The sequence below is a fragment of the Xenia sp. Carnegie-2017 genome, unplaced genomic scaffold, assembly GCF_021976095.1.
Source record: "Xenia sp. Carnegie-2017 unplaced genomic scaffold, XeniaSp_v1 HiC_scaffold_57, whole genome shotgun sequence".
Lineage (NCBI taxonomy): Eukaryota > Metazoa > Cnidaria > Anthozoa > Malacalcyonacea > Xeniidae > Xenia > Xenia sp. Carnegie-2017.
In genome coordinates, this window is record NW_025813523.1 from 406,321 (window position 1) to 421,262 (window position 14,942).

Below are 14,942 nucleotides of genomic sequence, written 5' to 3' on the forward strand. Positions count from 1 at the left end.
TTTCGCTACTTCTTAGCTCGTAATATGATTCAACATAACATCAAAAACTTGAAAGTCTTCTCTAATAAAAATGTTAGTAATAAATAAAGAGCTTTTTACATGCTAACTTTGAGTACGTTTAAATAGAAAATAAAAAATGGAAAACAATAAAAAAACACAGATTTGTTTTGAAAAATGTCAAATTTGATTGCATTCTTGCCGCCATTTTAAGTTTTTGTGCGAGGACAACATTTGCGGTAAACATCAAACTAATTTTTAGACGTCAAATTTCAAACCACTAATCTATAACTACAGTTTGTGGTTTGAGGCTTAAAAACAAAACGCCACTCTGTAACTCTCTAATCTTATAGAGATGTTGTCTTTTGTCGATGAATTTGAGACATATTTTAAAAGGAACTAAATCATTAAATGCATACTTGAAATTTATTGCGGTGAGTTCTTTTGTGATCTTTGTCAATGATTCGTTGACCTCGTATGGTTCTGAGAATTGGCAGTGCTACGTCATCTATAACACCTCGACATCATTCAAGTATAGCACCTCTGATGTGGATGGGATGTCAGGAGATTTCCTGGCTCATGGAAAGATGATCTAAAGATAATGGCACATGTCTGTAACAGTTGCAAATGTCATATGTAGACTGCAGAAAAAAATGGATTGTTGTTTAATATGATTTTTAGTAGATCACTTTTTATGGGCTTTTGGTAAAGCAACTAATTAAATTAATAACCTCGGCAAAAATATACTTATTTTTCATCATTTAAGTATAGCACCTCTGTTGTGGATTGCGTGTGAGAAGAGATCTGGGTCCAACAACAGAAGGTCTAAAAATGATCAAAGACAAAGAAAAAACCAACGAACGACAAAGTGCAGTTTACAAAATAAGCCGCTCCGACTGCCACGCTTCCTCTATCGGGGAGATTGGCAGGAACATAGGTAAAACACTTAATAAACACAAACGAGCTAAAAAGAAACAGGACAAAACCAATCACATCACCGACAGACAAACCACAATATTGACTGGGACTCGGCAAATTGTATTACTTACAGCACTGACTACAGACAACGACTTTCATTAGAAAGTTAATATACCAACTTAGAGCAAAACCCCCTGATCAGATCACAACATTTACCACCACCTTACAAACGACTCATTCACAATACAAAAAAAAACATGCAACTAACACATTATTTTAGACTAATCCACAATATCAATAAACAATTGAAACCCGCACAATCACACATTTCCTGTTTAAACAATACGATGACGTAAGAATCAGATTATAAATTTTACTATCCTGACGTTCATTCCTCACTTGACTCTGAAGAGGACTACTCCTAAGGTTGTAAAAACGTCAGTCTACATTAATACTAACAGTCCTTCTCACGACTCTATTAATCTGGACTATCTATATTTACAAACATGTAAAAGATATCATATTTTCATATAAATTTTCAGTGAATACATTAAGAGATAACAAAGACCACTCTTATATGTTAATAAGAAACACTTATATGTGCCAAAGCACCTCAACTTTCTTTAAATTATTTATGTTAAATTGCATTGTTGTTAAGTAACGGCACTGCAGGATAGTTTCAATATTATTTGGAATAAGGTATCACTTCGTTTTTTCCCAAAATTTAGCATTCACTCCCTCTCAGATTATAATAGTGTCATAAAAACACGTAAATCTAATTTAAGAATAAACGTCCGAAGGAAGAATTGCTGGATAGTTTGCTTTGGATATGAACAGAAAAAAGCTAAGTGATGTACAAAGTTATAAACGATTGTTGTTAATGAAAAACCCAAAGCATCTTGCTGGAATTATGGCAACCATGGGATGGAGTGCACAATTTATTGCCCTTCTGTATAATGATTAGTTTTTTGGTAATGTTTTTTATTTTGCATTCGTAAATAGACAAGAAATAATGAGTTTCTACACGACAAAAATTGAAAAATTTTCAAGTAATTTCTATTTAATTGATGGAAGATACACTACGTGAAATAAATTGTATTTTAAAACATAAATTCATTGATTTTCAGTGAAACACCTCTAAGGTCGTAGTGTCTTCGTGCTCAACATTCCATTGAAGTACACGCATGCGCAGATCACAAAAAGGAACAACTCAGACTAGGGATTGCTCATACCATGACATGGGTTATTCAAGATTAATTTCTAATACTAACCTATTAAAGTTGTGCAATCACAAAATATTTATTATACGGAATGCTCTCTCAAAATTTACATCGGCAATTATTCCAGCGGTTTAATTAGTGTTGGTCACTTGATTCCAACCCTTAAATTTAAGAGACGTCATTTTTGAAAAATGAATTCTGATATATTTTCGCTTAAGAAATGACTACGTATTGTTCTAAAGATTAAAAAGAAGTGAAGACTCTAACAACATGCTTCACCGATATTGTCAACCGTTGTGCGCAGCATAACCTGTGCCAGGCCGCTAACATTTAATGCTTCAGCACAAGAGACCCTTCTGTATAATCTTTATTATGCGCGACTCTGTGCGTGCAAGTATAAAGATCTATGGTTATCTTCCTCTTTGAAAAAAACCAATTTATGATGTCAAAGATTTTTTTGAAACTATTAACTCATGCTTTTTGACAGGTAAATTCGAATTGGCTAAAGAAAAAAAAAACAAAAAACACAAAACTTATTAATCAATTTATCTAAAGAAACTTATTGGTCAGACAAAATTTTTGTGTTTGACTTGAGAGGCAAAGTAGCTGTTCGATCTTTTATTTCAATTTTTTTCAAAATTCGTCTGTTCTTTTATCCGTATAATTTATTAAATATTTATGTCTACAATAAACTTACACTGGCAAAGTAGAATTCTTAGTTCTAATAATATGATTGATTAAATATTTTAAATAATGCCTGTTATTCTACAAGTAGCTGTAGTTTCTTGAAATTTTTATGTTAACAACGTCCAATTAACTTTTTTATTAATTTGCTTAACTTAAGAATCATACATTGTACTTATCAGTTCAAATTCATGCGTTCACCAAACCATAATTGTGTTGTGGCACTTTCTGACGATGCACAACGATGTGTAGTGTCATAGCAATCATAATATCCAAAATTATCTTCTCCTCCACTACCATCACTATTGCTGCAGCCTGATGACTGGAAATTCTTCAGATTGCACTTACTATTATCATGGCTATTGTCTTCATGTAAAATTTTTTGGTCATTTTGCCAGAAAGGAATGCTGCAATTTGTACAGTTGTAGCCTTTGATATCGACAAAACTGACATTTAGGCAAACGGCTTCGTAATTAATCTGTTTCAATATTGGTGCATTTTCATGGGTTGCAACAACCAAATCTGTTTTATTCCAGTCTTTGTCACCGTATGAGCACGTGATACGCCATAACGTGTTTCCGTCTTCTTTTATACTTATCATTGCGTTGAAAGAAAGTCTGTGATCTTCCCATGTTTCATTTGTTTCATTTCGAGGAAAGTTTTTATGATATGGTTGATATCTATATCGAGCACGTAATTTAAAGCTGTAAGACATAACCAATGTCCAAACATGCGCAAAATCAAACTGACAGAAAACTTTGACCATTTTAGTTTCATTTGTAAATATTTGATACCAGCCATTTGAACGACGACGAAAATTTTGACAAGACATTGCCTTCTTTTCACAACGTTTACCTACAAATCCTTCTTTACATTCGCAAAAGGCGCGCACGTTACTCGAACTTGAGGTTGGTTGTTGACATTTTCCGTTGTTATTGCAGTAATTTGATGTAAAACAACAATCTATTTTCACGTGACATGTGCCGTGAGGGTAGCTTGAATTATCCTAAAAAGAGATAAGACATACACACGTTATAATTTTGCAGATAGGTTACTATTTTTAGTATTTAAGTACCTTAACGTGACAATGAGCTGTAAACAACTGTAGTTAACATTTGTACGTGTATAGTTACATATATAAAGAAAGAAATATAATTTGAACGACTTTCACCACTTATCTGTATAATAACAGAGTTTCGGATATATAGGGTACCTAAAAATTAATTATTGGAGCGCAATTTAGACTCTATTTACATTCCTAAGCACATAATAAGAAGTCCATTTGTTAATTTATACTCATTTGAATTTGAAAACCTACATATAGCCTTTTTTGAAAGTGATTTTAATTCAAATGTGAGCAGCTATAATTTCTTTCGAGGCACGCTGGATCCGATAATGAATCATATTGCTTTTGTTAATGACGAATGGAAAGAATAGCAATTTCTCTACCTTAATACTATATTGTCTACAATTGTTGATGTACATACTTAGCAGCACGCAGATCCATGACAACAATACTACACATATTTTCTAATGAAAAAAGGAAGATTTAGCTCATGTCATAATTTGAGAGGCAGTGTAGGAAATTCCTAATAAATTCAATGCTTTTGCTACATTTGATAACTTTTTTAATTGAAGATCGGGCTATAATTTTGCTAACAGCAATTTAAATAAGTTGCTTCTAAGATTGCAATGCTCACAGTTGTTTTTTCCAAACTTAGTTGCAAGTAGTTGATTTGGATATTAGTCTTTGTAGCCCTACATTAAAAAAAAACAACATAACAAGAACTCTTCGTTTAACTATTATATCATGCAGCAATAACGCTCATGCGCGTAAAATTTTTATTTTAATTAAATAATTTTACCTTTCTATTCAATATTTTCATTGTGAAATGTTGACATTGACTTTTCTCATTGTTACTTGTCTCGTCAGTTATGGTCGAGGAAAGATGTTGACACGCTCTACCACAAATTTGAAATGATAAACATGAACAATCTTTCAAACATTGTTCTAGACATTCATCAATCTTTGAAGTATTGATGTTTCTTATAATGAAGTTTGATGGCAGTGACCCACGGTGAGCATAAAGTTGGACATTGCCATTTATAAAGATAACATCAGGTTGACATAAAATTTCGATGAAGAGAATCCAAAAAAACATTTCATATGAATGTCTATCCAAATAAAAAGTGAGTATAAATGCTCTGTTTTATGCGATGGATCAATTACTGTTATGTGAAAAAAACATTATAAAAATTTCTATGCACTATAAGGTACATTTACATCAAATTTAAGTTAAAATCAATGGTAAAGCGAGAATAACTTTTTTTAAAGGTGGTTTACAAGAATCACACTTACATACAAATAAAGTTGGCTCATCGAATTGCATAAACATATTAATAAAAGGAGATTAAAGAAAGTATGTGAGAGCGTGTGAATGCATGGCAGCATATTATTGTTAATACTTAATACCGGCCATCATGCAAGCGCGTATTGTGATGGTACGTTGCCAAATCCTAAAATTTTTTTATTATTGCTCTCAAATTCAAATTTTAAAGCCTGTTTATATCAATGGCTATTGTACATGGGAAGGCCTTAGCGGATGATTTAGTACATGGGATGATGTATATGATTTCGGAATTGATCATTCAACACGGCATGTTTTTTTCACATTTTAGGATTTTATTCCAATTTACACGACAATTTTTTTTTGACTTGCTATATTCCCATTCAAAACCTGAAAAAATCCTATGTATAAATAATCTATACAACGTCGTATCAAAATAACAGCAAAATGGCACCTAAAGAAGTAGATAGCTGTTACAGTTTTGTACCAACATGTGTAATTTCTTTATCGAGTCAGGTAGAAAGCATGAAAATGGGCCATTGTGACAGTTAAATTTCAAAATAAATATCAAGTACTGTTGGAATTAGCTACATATTACTGTCATGCGACGAGCACTTGTCCTGTCTGTAACAATGTTGGAAAATTCACTAAACCTTGGGAGACATATTATGTTGATTTCTTATAGACAACAAAAAATATAAAGGGCCCGTGACATATTTTTAAGCAGACAATATTTTAATAGTTGACAGGTTTTTAAGAAAACTTGCAATATACTTTATAACTGAAAATATTCATGTTCATGGAGTTTGAGCGAATTTTAATTTGCGGATTGTAAACATTTTCTCCAATGGGTCGTGAATATGAGAAGACTGGTAATTAACGATGACGAATGGCATGCGTGAATTGACATCAGGGCGCATTTGTGCTATTTGATAACGTTTGTATTATATCAACGCAAAAAGATACAAATTTTTTAAACGTTTGCTAAAAATTTTTCTTTACAAGGTGCCACACAGATGTGTCATGTTTACATATTCAAACCCATTGAATTTGAAGAAAGGGTTTGCTCGTCGTAAAATCATGTCTGCAAATAGCACAGACCAGAAGCTAAAAAACTTAAAAAGGCTTGGGTTGATTTTGTAAGAAAAAACGCAAATAAATTGTGAACCTTCTGTGTCTTTCAAATTTTTGTCCTTAAGCATTTTGATAAGAAGGACTTTGTGTGCCGCTTCACTTTTGCAAGTATCAAACCTAGACGTCCATAGTTAGAGGATCTTAATTCAAATTTAAATTTCTTTTTAACAATACTATTGATAAAAATTTTTAAAGAATATTTAACGATAAGTTATTGAAATAGAAAGTATATTGTTATCCGTAAATACTGACATAGTCTGACTAAAACAATGCACAATTCGTGCGACATCGATACATGTGGAAACACTCCTGTAAAGTTTAAATCTAAAAGTGTAGCCATCCATGAAACAATCACCAAACAAAATGACGTTCAATTTTTGAAAATATTTGCTACCTAAAGAGTTAATAAGACTTGCAGATGGCCACCTGCTTTTTAGCTACAATGCAAAGCATTGCAAAAAGTATATTTCACTGCATTATTATGTGCTCAGTGAGCATTATAAATATTGTTTTCATTAAAGACATTTAGTTTTTTCGAGAATTTACTGTCAGACAAGCTATTAGAAATTCAACTACCTAATACACTAAAATTTCTTTCCAGATCTTGCGTGCTGATCATTTTAGAGACGTTTTTCTAACTGTTCAGGATTTTCTACTAACCATGTTTATGAAAACATTAAATTGAAAGACTCCTCAATATGTTATAGAAGTGAAAAATGAGAGACGTTTTAACTGACAATCTTTTCGTTAATAGAAGTTGAATTGCTGGAGATGGAAAAAAAAAGCTAGTAACACAGTGACAAACAAAATAAACGTATTTGGATGTGGTTTGATAGTGGTTTCTAAGAAATATGCGAAAAACATTTTATAAATATATGTGTTGAACCGTGCACTAAATATTTTGCAAAACAAGTCAGCAAATTTACACATACTAGCGCAATACTGGGCAGTGAAAAAATCTTTGGGCAAATGATATTACCTTTGTATATTTGATATCATATGCAATGCCATCTTCGTATGTTGTCTCTATCGTCTCTAACTTTCCAATTGGTTTGTGTCCTCACAGCCGTTACTATAAGTATCAGTGCCCTTATGTAAACAAACTTTTCGTTACATCTGCAAATTGGGAATGTTTTAAATTTGGCTAATGGCGTTTTAATGAAAAATACGTGTCGCAATTTACCACTAATTTGGCGAAATGAAGTAAAGCATTTGACAAAACACCAAAGCCTTCATTGGGTGCTTTAAAAGTTGCTGTAATGTGTGGTAAATAAAGCTTTCAACCTTTATTATATCATTTTAACATGTCTAATACAGTTTGTTAATACGGTCAGCCTTGAGGATTTTTTGGGGGGTGGCTTTATGCAAATTGGAAATTGACACAGGAATTAATACAGGTCCTCCAGAAAGCTATAACATTTAATACAACATTTGATGCAGTTACAAGAAAATTTGATATGAATTGCAGCATGCTTCAAGACATATACCAAATAACCAATTAAAACTATATGAAACTTCAAATTATTCCATAGTGTGATCAAAAAATTAGAGACTATGTACATGATATTACCCGACAGTTTCAAAACAACAAAAAACTATGTTTGGGGGCGGAAAAAATGAACGCGTCTGTTTACAAAGATGACAGTTCAATAAAGGTCACTAAAGTAGTAAATACATTTAAAAAATCCCCAGCTACCAAGTAGCTACCACATGAGCGCTCAAAACAGTGCTATACGGTCCCGCTCAGGAGCTATAATTTTACTTTGACTTTCCACCAGGTATAGTCTTTGATTTCTAATTTTTTTAAAGCAGATTTCTGTCCATTTTAGAAGTGGTTGTAAAAGAAATTCGATGTAATAAGTTCAAAAGAAGTGATAACGTACCAAATAACTTATTCTTTTTTATAATTTTATTTTTGATGGACAATTTTTCATGTTTTTTCTAGTTATACATACATAAAGGTTTTTTGTATTATTGGTAATTTTTGCAATTTTATTAACGTAAGCAAGTTTTAAATTTTTTTAAGTTCTATTAAATTATTTGTGTTTTCGGTGTCATATTTACCGAGCATCTACATTAATGTGTATGTTTTTTATGACTTGTCAATCTTATCATCCTGTACAAATTTATAGTCTTTTAGAGAGTCTCTTAGAAACATGTGGGGCAAATTTATGTCATATAAGATCCTGTAGAACTCTCTATGTATGTTTTAAGAACTCCCCAGGACAACTAGATTATGTAGCAATTCATCCGGGATTTTATAAAAAATCCCATTAGATTCTATTGTAATCTGTAAGCAATACTTTAGCCTCTTTACAAATACTTTTAAGAGTTTTGTGGGAATTTTCGTAGGAGATCTGATAGGAATTCTTATAGGAATTCTTGCCAGATGTCTTATTGCAGTTGTTTTAGGAATTTGTATAGGATTCCTTTGTAAGAATTCTTATAAGAATTCTGGTAGGAATACTTATATAAATTCCTATAGGTTCCTACAGCATCCTATACGTTGTTCCTACAGGCTCATGGGCCAATTTCCAATAGGATGCTGTAGAAAGTTTTAATAGGAATTCCTATTGATAATTTTTGTAAGGGGAGAAATAAAGCATTGTTATTTATATAATAACAAGAAGAATTTGAGCAATTTCATTGTTCGAGAGCTATGATTAATAGGAGAACATAAGCACGGAATTGACGTCACAGAAAATTTCATGTTTATAAAAACAAACAAATGGCGAATATATTTGAAAATTTGTCGCAATATCTCCCTGAATCATAAAATAAAGATATTCACTAAGACCTAGTTGAGGCAGTTAACGTATTTGAGGAAAAAGAAAAAAAAGCCTGTTTTCAAACATTAATTTGTACTTCGTCGTTGATAGCAAAATTTCAACAAAAATGATCAGCCATTGTTTTTTTTATGTTAGCCAATCACATTTTATCACGTGATTAAGTTAGCCAAAAGCATTTCTTCAATCCTATAGATCAGGCAAGCATGATATTAGCAAAATCAAGAATTTTCAATGTTCCAAGTGTTGGGAGAAAAAGAAAACAACCTGTTTGACTGTTTAATTTGGGAATTTTTTTGATTTTATCATATAAATCACCCCGGCGGTTCGTGGTCCCTTTTTTAGATTTTATCACAAATGACGTCATACCCGTGTATCTATAACTGTATAGACAACGGTTAGATGTTATCTATTTGTGAACTAGAATTGTTACACTTCTGTGTTTGATAAATAACTTGATATTCAAGTTTGTTTTTTCTTCGGAAAAACAGATATTTAAATCCACTGAAATGACAAAAGAAGACAAACGCTGTCCTACACCGTTTGAAAATTTACCTTCTAATGAAAGAAATACTTTTTTTTGATTGAATATTTTCTCGTTGCATTTTGTAATTGTATTGTCTTTTTAGCATACAATGTAATTTCGAATTGGCTTTTCCAAGTTACAAGTTGTAAGTTACAACGAACTCAGTGTAGTAAAGTTTCAGCTGTTAAAAAACCTTTTGCGAAGAGTTGAGCTTAGTGTGTTGTTTGTCGTGTTGTAATTATAACATTAAATCCCCTGAAGAGTGAGCAATCACGAAACAGGCTTGTCGGGATGAATCTGTAGTTCTGTGATTTTTCTCTACACCACTACACATATTTACGCTCTACTCTCGGGCATCGAGCACTGTTTTATACGGAAAATCATAAATTATAAAATTATAATATATATATATATACAAAGTGCCGGATATTCAACAACAATGGACTACGCATAACTATTAAAGCAAACAAAAAAATCATCAACTTCCTTGACATCACCTTCAATCTTAACAATTTTTCATATCTTCCTTACACACAACCCAACTCTTCTCTGCAATACTTCCACAGCGAAAGCAACCATCCATCAACCATAACGAAGAACATACTCGACGCCATCAACAAGCGTCTATCTTCACTATCATCCGACAAAGCATCATTTGACCAAATAACTGCACCATACCAAAAAGCACTCGACGAAAACGGATGCCGATACACACTAAAATTCGACTCAGACGCTACTACCAAACGGAAAAACAGACTTCGACAAAATATACTTTGGTACAACCCTCCATTCAGCAAAAACGTCTACACGAACATTGGCCACAAATTCCTTTCATTAATCGACAAACACTTCCCCATAGACCATAAACTCAGGAAAATATTCAACCGTAACTCCATCAAACTCAGCTACAGCTGCATGAACAATATTGAACAAATAATCAACAACCATAACAAACATATACTGAGAACATCGGACAAAACTAACGACAACACCGTGAACAAAAAGACACTTACAAAAACATGCAACTGCCGACAAAACCAAAACTGTCCACTTAACGGAAATTGCCTGCAGTCATCCGTTGTTTACCAAGCTACTGTAAAACGCAAAGACAATAACACAACTGAGACGTACATTGGACTTACAGAAAACGAATTTAAGACTAGACATAGAAATCACACTGCCTCTTTCCGCCACAAAAAACTACGAAACTCGACCGAGCTCAGTAAGCACATTTGGACCCTTAAAGACAGCAATATCGACCACAACATCTCATGGAACATCATTACACACAGCAAACCATACAACAGCACCAGTAAAAGATGCACCCTTTTGCCTCAAAGAAAAATTCTTCATCCTCTACCAACCATCCAAATCATATCTCAATAAACGCAACGAACTTGTTTCCTCTTGTCGCCATAGATCCAAAACACTCCTATGTAATTTGTAAACATACACCGTAATTAATACTCTAACTTCCGTCATCTAACTTGAAACTATACACCTTGATTAATACACTAACTTCCGTCATCATCTTGTATATATATTTTAGGCATTTAAGTATTTTATTCATTAAATCCCCTGAAGAGTGAGCAATCACGAAACAGGCTTGTCGGGATGAATCTGTAGTTTTGTGATTTTTCTCAACACCACTACACATATTTACGCTCTGCTCTTGGGCATTGAGCACTGTTTTATACGGAAAATCATAAATTATAAACTTCCTATATACAAAGTGTATATACAATGTGCCCTCCCGGCTATCACCATAGTAACATGGTGACTCCTGCACTTTGGACACAGGACGTATGGTTACACTTTGTATGGATTGTATTGTACAGTCACTACAGTGCTCAAACCTAAAAAGTTGAGCTTTGCATATCGCTAACACGGTGAACGCCTCCATTTGAAACTCTCTACACAATCCGGCAGTGCTCAAACTACGCACGCGCAGTGAGCGTAAAATACTAACTGTATATGCAATGTGCCCTCCCGGTCAACACCATATTAAAATGGTGACTCCTGCACTTGGGACTCAGGACGTACAGTTACACATTGTACGGATTGCATTGTAGCGTCACCACAGTGCTCAAGCCTAAAAAGGTGAGCTTTGCATATCGCGAACACGGTGAACGTCTCCATTTGAGACTCTCTACACTATCCGACAGTGCTCAGACTACGCACGTGTAGTGAGCGTAATATACAAATTGTATATACAATGTGCCCTCCCGGCTATCATCTTATTAAAATGGTGACTCCTGCACTTGAGACACAGGACGTACGGTTACACATTGTATGGATAGTATTGTAGAGTCACCACAGTGCTCAAACCTATGAAGGTGAGCTTTGCATATCGCGAACACGGTGAACGTCTCCATATGAGACTCTCTACACAATCCGACAGTGCTCAAACAACGCACGCGCAGTGAGCGTAATATACAAAGTGTATTACAATGTGCCCCTCCCGGCTATCACCATATTAAAATGGTGACTCCTGCACTTGGTACACAGGACGTACGGTTACACATTGTATGGATTGTATTGTAGAGTCACCACAGTGCTCAAACCTATGAAGGTGAGCTTTGCATATCGCGAACACGGTGAACGTCTCCATATGAGACTCTCTACACAATCCGACAGTGCTCAAACAACGCACGCGCAGTGAGCGTAATATACAAAGTGTATTACAATGTGCCCTCCCGGCTATCACGATATTAAAATGGTGACTCCTGCACTTGGGACACAGGACGTACGGTTACATATTGTATGGATTGTATTGTAGAGTCACCATTTTAATATGGTGATAGCCGGGAGGGCACATTGTAATACACTTTGTATATATATATATAAATATTAAGCTCGCTGCACTTGCACAGTTTGAGCGCTCTCAGATTGTGTAGAGAGTCTCATAAAGAGACATTCAACGCTTTCGCTTTATGCAAAGCTCACCTTTATAGGTTCGAGCTCTCTGATGACTCTACATAACAGCCCATACAATGTGTAACCGTACATCCTGTGTCCCAAGTGCAAGAGTCACGATTTTACTATGGTCATAGACGGGAGGGCACATTGATATACACTTTATATAAATATATATATACACGCTCCGTTTTCTTGGCTTCTTCGGTGTTACAATGAGTGTTTATCATGTTAAAAAGTGTCCGAATGCAGCTTATTTTGTGTTGTGTTGAATGATTGCTGTTTAAATCGAGTATTTGGTATGTGTGAGTGGTTTTGCAGTATACTTGTGTGTTTAACATACCGTCATCTTTTCTGATTAGAAGGATGTCAAAGAAAGTAAGTTGTTTGTCGTGCTCTTTGTTATTAGTGAAAGTTATGTTCTTTTTGGTATTGCTTATGGTGTGTAGAATTTGTTCACTTTTGTCTTTCTTGACGATGGCAACGATGTCGTCGACATATCTTTTCCATAGTCTCATGTTTTTGTTGTTTGTGACTGTTTGTGCTTCGAGGTGTTGCATGACGGCTTCTGCGAGGAAGGTTGATAGTAGTGACACCATTGGTGTGCCTGAAATTTGTCTGTAGTATGTGTTTTGGAAGGCGAATTCAGTGGAGAGGCAAAGGTATGCAGTATCTATTACAATTTTGGCAACAACTTTTTTGGAATATGATGGATTTTGCAATCACATTTCTAATGACGTTGATTGAGAACGTACAGCCTATTATTTAGCGCCTAGTCTTTTCTGATGGCAAGAAGTATTACTCTAGTTTCGACATCTGGTTGTCAATAAAAGAATCTGCTGCTTGTAGCTTTAAGTCCACATCAAGATATTAACTTATTTTGTAAACCACAGTCTTTTCAATGTGACCAGGTTTTGTCAATAAGTAAATATGATAATGTCAATAAGTAAATCAAGTCGGGAATGATGGGGATCACAACCACAGATGGACTTTTTGCAATTCTTGAGTGACAACATATAAACATTGAATATACATCAATACCAATCAAATTTTTGTCCATTAATGGATCATCCTATGTTCATGTTTTCCTTAGAGGCTTACAATGCTGTACCTACGTATATTTGATATCATAGGACGCATGGAACAATGGGAAAACTTACATACAGATGCCTATTTTCATCAATATATGTAGCTTAGGTTTGCATACTTCAGTTCCTCTTTCTGGACATATATATTTGATAAAGTATACAACTAGTTTTACCGTAGGGACTTTATAAACATAATACTCTTGTATGACAATTTCTATTTATAAGTAATACCATGGTATAGCGAGGCTAATTTGTTGTCTAATTGAGGTTTAGTACAATATAGATTGCCGAATTGTTGCAGTCAATCCTACACAGCCAACAATGGTATGAATTAAATATTTTTGTGTTTTGTGGAATACTTTGTGATGACACTTATTACTTCAAGCTCGAAAATCGCGATTGTTAGTTAATAGCTGTCATAGCTACCTGCAAAGACGTCATGTAAGGTCGTATTACTTCTAATACGACCTTTGAATTTGAATAGGTAAATTTTTATTTGGTAGATTACTTATTAATTTGATTTGACGCAACCATGGTATTAATTCAAACCACGTCTTCGTAAGTAAGGCATAGCTAATTTTTGGGAAACATGATGCACAAAACATACCTTAACACAGCCAGGTTCAATACTTGGATCGATAACTATAGCCAGAGAAGAGAAAACCACTGCTTTGAAAAAATTTCGTCAGCTACAGGTAGTCAAGATGGTTAACGCACCGCCCTGCAATTGAAAAAGAACTAGAAATGGTAACTTGAAAAATGTCTGTATTGTTTACCTAAGTTATACACATTTGATGATGTCTTGTCGATAAATTTCGTCAATGAAAAATTTGCACATTAATATTGTGGTTCGCATGTAAAAATTACATCAATTACAAAGATAAGTTAGATCCTTCAGGGCCGTTTTGAAATGCAACATTTTTCATTATACATAATATAGTAGAAACCACAAAAGATGATTGCTAATTTTATCTGAATTTTGCTTTAATTTCGTTCCAGGGATGAGTAAAATTACTTTACAAACCCTCATATTTGTCCAATAGATTCTTTAGACATGAAAAAGTAACACAGAAACTTCCTGTTTTTTAATGGGCTGGACCTGGGGCTACTAAACTTTAGCAAGTCACTCGCCACAAAAATACACAGAGCGCAAGTGATAAATTATGACGCACGGAACCCGTCATAATTCTAAACTTTATTTCTTACTTCTAAACTCCCAAATACGGCATTCCAAACTCCAAAAATTCATTGCAAACACTATTTAACTCTTGCCAACCACAAATATTATTGCTGAGCTCTTGTTTCATGTTTTTCAGTCCAACCAT